The sequence below is a fragment of the Carlito syrichta genome, unplaced genomic scaffold, assembly GCF_000164805.1.
Source record: "Carlito syrichta isolate Samal-C Ts95f unplaced genomic scaffold, Tarsius_syrichta-2.0.1 Scaffold303632, whole genome shotgun sequence".
Classification (NCBI taxonomy): Eukaryota; Metazoa; Chordata; class Mammalia; order Primates; family Tarsiidae; genus Carlito; species Carlito syrichta.
The window spans coordinates 77,654-85,280 of NW_007247728.1; positions in this window are offsets into that span (position 1 = coordinate 77,654).

A 7,627-nucleotide genomic window follows, 5' to 3' on the forward strand; every position below is an offset into this window, starting at 1 on the left:
TCTATCCCTACTACAGAATTGGCTTCTGCACTAGACAGAGTCCAGTCTCTTTCTTTCTCCTTATTTCTCCAGAATATTCGCCAACGCTGTCCCACCTTCCAGGGACCCTCTAAATGTCTTTTGGGGGGCTGGACCCCCATAAATGGCACCCATAAATGACCCTTGGAAAGGTAAGTCTTTTTCTTGTTTCAGGGCAGCTAGGATCTTACCCAGGGTGCTGCAGGCCCCTTTGTAGAGACAGGCAGAGAGAGGATGGGTAAGCAAGTTTTTGTGAAGCCAGAGCTGTGACCTAATCATGGGCCAGAGCGAATCTAGGAACGTAAAATGTTCATCAGTATCTTTATGAATACTTTGTCTAAACGTGGAGCTAAAGCTTCTTCTTCTAATCTAGCTCGTTTTCTACATTTTGTGCAGTAACAATGTTAATTACAAATGCTTTTAATCCACAGCATGATTATGAGAAATTTGCTTCCTAAAAGGCCACTAACGATGATGATGAAGAAACTTTTCGCTGCAGCCTCAGCTCCCCCTGATTATAATGACAATGATAAATTATCTCCACAGGATGAAGCTGAACCTGAAGCAGAAACTGCTAGGTATCATATCAGTGCTCTTACAGTCAACCCTGAGCCTTCCCTCCTATAGGCTGCTTCTTTCAATGCTAAAGTCCTAAAGCCAAAAACTTTGCCTAATAATGCCGGTAATGTCCCTGCAGCTCCTGTCTTTCCTCTTGGTATGCAGGCAGTACAAGCTGAAGCAGAAAAAGAAGGAGATTTTAGTTTCACAGCTTGTTTCCCGATACAATTTTATCCCGGTGCTGATGGAGAGGATCAAGCTCACTGGGAACCCTTGCCGTATAAATTGGTAAGAGAGTTACAGGAGGCAAGCTCAAAGTATGGTCCTCTTGCACCTTATACAATTACTATTTTAGATCAATTTGCCTCTCGATGGATGACTCTCGCAGATTGGCAGCAGTTAACCAAAAGCTGTTTGTCCGGAGGTGCTTATTTGCTGTGGAAAACTGAGTATGAGGATCAAGTTAGAATTCAAATGGACCAGAATTTAAATCGACTTGCTGGGTCATTCATTATTTCTCACGATATGCTTTCCAGGACTGGTATGTATACCCAAATGGCTAATCAAATTTTCTCTACCCAAAGATGTTTTGCTTCAGATAAATCACTGTACTGTCATCGCATGGAAAAAATTACTGGCAGACACTGCTCAGACTTCTTCTTTATCTGATATAAAACAAAAGGCTGAGGAAAGTTATGAGGACTTTGTTTCCAGACTCACTATGGCTATTAATTGGGTAATTACTAACAAAGAAGCAGCAGAAATTCTTATCAAACAACTGGTTTTTGAAAATGCTAATAATACTTGTCAGGCTTTGCTTAGACCCATACGCAAAACCGGACGGGTTACTGATTTTACCTGCCAATGCGCAGGCGTAAGCTCAGTTATTATGCAAGGGATGACTTTGGCCACAGCATTGAAGGGAGAAACCTTTTCACAGATCGCTCAAGGTATGCAGGGTGCAGGTAAACAGAAAAATGTTTTAGTGTAATCATGTTATGTGTGTGGACAAATCAGGCACATTAGTAGAAACTGCCCCGTTAAGCTTACTGCACCTCTTCCTAAGATTTTCCTCTAAAAGTTGAGAATACTGAAATAAAGCCAGAACTTAGTTACACTTTTCCTTTTCTTATAGGAATGCAGGGAGCTCAAGCTATAATAAGCAGAAATATATAAGTAATATGAATAAGTACTATAAGCAAAAGTATATAAGTAATGTGTAAGTAATATAAGTAAAATAAGTAATATAAGTAATATAAGCAATATATATAAGCTGTATATAAGCAATATATAAGCAATATATGAATAATATAAGTAATGTATATAAGTAATATAAATAATATAAGTAATACATAAGTAATATGTAATAATATAAGTAAAAGTATATAAGTAATAAGCAAAAGAATATCTCATTACAGTCTTGCTTTAACTGTGGTCAAGTCCGATACATTAACAGAGATTGTCCAGCTAGCAAGGTATGGCTGGCTTACACGGCATACCGTCACCACTTACTGGGGCTACTCGACCAAAAACCTTATGTCCCAAATGCCAAAAAGGCTTTCATTGGGTTAGAGAATGCCTATCTAAATTTCATAAAAATGGCACTCCTTTAAATCAACAGAAAGCCACCCTGGCTCAGAAAAACTTCCAGAGGGGCCAGCCCCGGCCCCACATGACAATAGGGTCGCAGCCACCGCCATGAACCCATTCGTTCCTTTTGCTCCATCGCAGAACTCATCCGAGCCACCCTAGGGAGTACAGGACTGGACTTGTGTTCCTCCACCACTACAATATTAACTCTGGACGTTCCAGTGACCCCAATTCCTATGGAAGTAAAGGGCCCTCTCCCGGAAGGAATAGTGGGTATAATATTAGGCAGAAGTTCCTTGTCTTCGCAAGGAATTTCCATTATTTATGGAGTGGTGGATTTGGATTACACAGGAGAAATCCAGATGCTTGTTGCTCCCCCTAGCAAAATACTGCAGAGAATAGCCCAGTTGCTGCTCTTGCCTTATCACAAAGCAGGTAAAACTTTAACCTACCTAGAGGTGACTCTGGATTTGACTCTAGCGATGTTGCTTTTTGGGTTCAGGAGATTACTAAATCTAGACCTCTAAAAGATTTATTTATACAAGGAGTCAAAATTACAGGCTTGTTAGACACAGGAGCCAATGTTTCTTGTATTGCTGGAAAGGATTGGCCTGCCTCGTGGCCAACTCGTATGGCTCCTTTGGGACTTATAGGCATTGGCCGAGTACCCTGAGTAGCCAAAGCTCACAGATTTTAAGACTTCAGGGACCTTTTGCCCATATGTTATTTCATCTATCACCTTTACATTATGGGGAAGAGATATTCTTTCACAAATGGGCACGCTTTTGTATAGCCCCAATGATAAAGTCTCAGCACAAATGCTGTAGATGGGCTATGACCCCTTTAAGGGACTTGGTAAAAACAGCCTGTCCAAATAACTAAGAAAATAACTAAGAAAATTCCCGAATTTACCTTAGGGGTCATTGTTTTCAAGATTGATTGCCTGGAAACACAAACGGTTTGGGTGGAACAATGGCCCATGCCCTCAGAAAAGCTAAGTCAGTCAAAAAACTAGTTTAACAACAATTAGAGGCTGGTCATATAGAGCCTCCCACTAGCCTCTTGAATGGCAACCACTAGCCCTTGAAACACTCCTATTTTTGTAATTAAGAAAAAATCTAGTAAATGGAGACTTTTACAGGATTTAAGAGCTATTAACGCTACTATGGAGGTCACGGGAACATTGCAGCCTGGATTGCTATACCTGTTAACTTTAATATTATAGTTATTGATTTACAGAATTGTTTATTTACTATACCTTTAAGCCCAGAGGATTGTAAACAATTTACATTCAGTTTACTCTCTGAGAATTTAAAGCAACCATTTTAAAGATTTCAATGGAAAGTCCTGCCACAACATATGAAAAACCGCCCCACCTTGTGCCAAATGTATATGGATGCAGCCTTACAAGGTATTAGAAGCAAATATTCTAATCTCTATTTAATCCATTATATGGATGACATTTTGCTGGCTCACGAAAATCATGCGTCTTTACATGAGATCCTTAATGAAACTGTGACTGCTCTCACTGACTACGGTTTGAAAATTTCTCCTGAAAAGATTCAAACTAATCCTCCTTTCACATTTCTTGGCCGTGTGTTAAACACACAAACAGTGAGTCATCGACCTTTGCAGTTACGAAAAGTTCATTTGGTGACCTTAAATGATTTCCAAAAACTGTTGGGAGATATCAATTGGATTAGACCTTATTTACATGTTGCCACGTCAGATTTAAAAATGGATGTAACTCACTTTCCCAGATTTGGAAAATTGTCTTATTTGCATGTGACTGTGGATACATTTTCTCATGTTATTTTGGCTTCAGCAAAAACTGGAGAAGCCTACAAGGACATGGCGCAACATTTATTCTTTTGCTTTTCACAGCTAGGTATGCCAAAGCAACTGAAAACTAACAATGGTCCTGTATATACATCTAAATCTTTCCAGCAATTTTGCTCCTAATTTAATACTTCTCATTCCACAGAAATTCCCTACAATCCACAAGGTAAAACCATAGTTGAAAGAGTTCACCAAACTTTAAAAAATCAATTAAGTTACAAGAGGGGGAGTTCAAGTATAGCTCTCCTCACCACATCCTGAATCACGCTTTATTTGTTATTAATCATTTAAATTTGGACTCTTCAGGCTATTCAGCTATGGCTAGACATTGAAATCCAGAAGGAAGTATAAAACCTCTGATAAAATGGAAGGCTCTCCTTACAGGAAAGGGGAGGGCCTGCTTTATTTTGTGCTCAAGTCAAACATGTTACTAATTGTAATTTTTCTTATGAAGGGCATTGCAACTCCCACCCTATTTGCTTTTATGATAATTCTGCTTTTAATAATTACCAGACTTCTTGCTTAATGTCCACCTTTAAGTCTCTGAGTACAGAAAGCCCTTATCAGGACAATATCAAGGATGGTTGGTGACTGGAGATGTTAATGCCTGGAGGAACCACCCCTAGCTTCATCTCCTCTCAGCATACCTGCTTGCCCCTTCAATGATACAGAAAAGAACTGGTGACTCATCCGGTGAGATGCTGACTTCCCGAAATGGAGAGACTGTGCTTATAACTGTAAGGTGGACTATCCTGTACCTGGTGAAAGACTATATATTAGTGACTGGGATTTTAATGGCTCGATGCTTGCTACAGCTAGAAGGCACTCCAGTGGATGGGTACCCCCAATATTTTCGTTTAAAATTGGAATCAGACAAGCCATTCAGCCTCATTTGTGGAGAGCCCTCACAGCCCATCAACCAGTCAGCCTGTCTAGGCCTGTTGGACAAACTCAACAGTATCACATTAGGGCATGCTTACAGTCCTCTTATGTGTTTTTAGTTTGGAATGAATATCAAACTGTTAAAATTATTTACCGTGATAATGTTTATAAGATATCTTGTACTGAATGCATTTTAACTAATTGTTTAACTAATGCCTTTTTATGAGGGATTTGTCATCTCATTGGTATGATGAATATGGTTTGCAAACATTGTATGAGGTTAATGCTTTATTAGCCAGACAGAAATGGTTTTTAGCCACCTTAATTTTAGGAATTACAGCTTTGATAGCTATTGCTACTTCAGTAACAGTTCAGCTGCAACTCTACCTAAGGAAATCCACACAGCAACCCTTGCTGATCAGTTATCTAGGAATGTTTCTATTGCATTAGCTACTCAGGAGTTTATAGATTGAAGTTAAAAAGTAGAGTTAATGCTTCGGAGGAGGCAGTTTTAGCAGTAGGACAAAAGCTTGTGACTTTAAAGATAAAATTGGCTCTCCGGTGTCACTCTGAGTTTAAATGGATTTGCCTCACTCCTTTAGAGGTAAATAAATCTGTCCACACTTGGGACAAAATAAAAAATCATATCCTTGGAATTTGGAATCATTCGGACTTGAGTATAGACCTTACTAAATTACACCAAGAAATATAGGACATAAATATCGATGAGAGACAGTTCCAGTCCTCAGAATTGGCCACTTCTATATCTAATAATTTCTCATCATTCATCAACCAAAAGTCATTGGTGTCTATACTCATTAATGTGGGAATTTGCGGAGCAGTGATTCTTGTGTTGCTATGCCTAATTCTAATTATTTTCAAGGTGCTGAAGGAAAGAATTTCTCAGCTTAACACCGAGTTCCATGGGTTCATGCTAAAAAAATAGAAAAGGGGGAGATGTTGGGAGCCAGCGGTGGAGGCCTGCCTGAGCGTTAGGGATCTAGGTGGGCTGTGGACCTTGAGATCACCAGGCTGGTTCAGGAGCTGAAGGCCCATTCTCTCCTCCTTTCTTTGTTGTTTAGCATTACCCACTGGCAGGGATTTTGATGATCTAAGCATGAAGTTCTGAGAATATGACAGGCATGGCTGACTCTAGGGATCCAATGTTCCTGTTTCTCACAGACTGTGGTTTCAGCTTTAAACTTAACACAGTTCAAACTCAGATCACATTTGGGAGCCTTATACATAGTACAAGCTTCTTTATAAGATTTAAAAATATCTTTGCAAAATTAGTATATACATTTAGAGGGCTGTTTCCAGCATTAGATGGTATAGATGGTTATCTAGGGTTACAAGAAATGGCCCGGCACAAACTTTGGACTGGGCCACATTCTTTAGGAACTGGTTTAAGCCATAATTAAGAGTTGTTTATAGTACAGGTAAAATTAGCACAGATAAGAAAGGTATTAGGATTTTAGTCAGTTATATTGCTTTTGAGGAATATAAACCAAGCATGAGGAACAGTGAGATAACTTTGGGATTGTCTTTCCTCATGCTTGGGAAAATGCTTGGTGGGTGGGGGACATCCCCCACCTACCTGGCTTTGTGTTAACGTAAAAGTCTTGTGATTTGATTGGGATTGTCCTTCCTCATGCCTAAGGAAACACCTGGTGGGTGGGTGGATGCGCCTCATCCACCTGGCCTTGTGCTCACATGAATGTCTTGTGATTTAACATGTGAAAGTCTGGGATAAAAGACTCATGGTTGGTCCCAATAAATGGCTTCTGCTCATTTCACTGAACAGTTGTCCACTTTCTTTCTTTCTCTTTATATCTATCCCTCCATCTTTCTTTCAATATCTATCCCTACTACAGAATCGGCTTCTGCACTAGACAGAGTTCAGTCTCTTTCTTTCTCCTTATTTCTCCAGAATATCCGCTGACACTGCCCCACCTTCCAGGGACCTTCTAAATCTCTTTTGGGGGGCTGGCTCCCATATCCCAGTTGATGAATATGTTATTCCAATTAAGTTTTCTGGAACTGGGAAAGTAATCAGAGGATGAGCTTTGGGGCTAACTGGGCCCACTGTCATATGTTTAGAACTTAAAACTTCATTGATCACCTGACCTCTATAAAGCTCTATTCTGCCTGGTGACATTTTGGGTTTCCTGGAATTCATGTTAGTTTGGCATCTGCATACAGCAATACCCAAAGCATCATATTATTTCCTTTTGCTAAGTGTACCATCACCCTGGCAAAGAGCTGTCAGTCTGGTTTAGCATGGCTGAGAGAAAGATTAAAAGTGGGGTGGGGCACGAAAAAATCCAAAATTACTTTTGGGAGGGCAGTCCCCTGGTAGTACAAACTTCCTCCATTAGGCAAATATTCTAGAAACCTGTGGTGTCAGCGTACTAGCCACCATTGTTGTTAGAGGCTGTGTTCCAATAAAACGAATGGTTTTTTTTTTAGATTCTTTTTTTTTTTTTTAATAATTAATCAGTATTTTTATTATAGTTTTGTGGGGTACAGTTAAGGGTTAGGTGTACAATTACGTTTCATTCAGACACCCTGTTGATAAGAGGTGTTTTCCCAGCCCCAGACAGATATTTGCTACTGTTAATCCCCTCCCCCTCCCCCCCCATAGTTTCCCAGTACCGTCAGTCACTTTGTTATAGTATTACATTGGATGTTCAGGTCCATTATATGAGTGAGAACATGTGATATTCTGATCTTTTGTTTC